At 52.6% G+C, this 234-nt stretch overlaps 1 protein-coding gene across 1 annotated transcript in view; it reads right to left on the bottom strand.

Moving 5' to 3' along the window:
* IGF1R (insulin like growth factor 1 receptor) overlaps window positions 1-234 on the bottom strand; it is a 296,066-nt gene that overhangs the window by 44,853 nt on the left and 250,979 nt on the right. The gene's annotated exons all lie outside the window — the stretch shown is intronic.

Raw genomic sequence — 234 nt, 5'->3', positions numbered from 1 at the left:
GCTGGCTTGCATCCATAGATGCTTCTCAAGCAAATCCTGGGACGTCATTCTCCCGCTGTACTCGGCCTTGGTGAGGCTGCAGCTGGAGTACTGCGTACAGTCTTGGGCTCCACAATTCAAAAAGGATGTCAGGAGAAGCTTGAGAGAGTGCAGAGAAGAGCCACGCTGAGAGGTGATGATCAGAGCCATGATCAGAGGTCAGGAAAACAGACCCTACAATGACAGGCTGAGAGC

Source organism: Gavialis gangeticus, unplaced genomic scaffold (genome assembly GCF_001723915.1).
Source record: "Gavialis gangeticus isolate Ggan-Ray unplaced genomic scaffold, GavGan_comp1, whole genome shotgun sequence".
NCBI classification, from domain to species: Eukaryota; Metazoa; Chordata; order Crocodylia; family Gavialidae; genus Gavialis; species Gavialis gangeticus.
The sequence above is the reverse complement of the archived record's forward strand: the minus strand, read 5'-3'. Positions and strand labels throughout refer to the sequence as shown.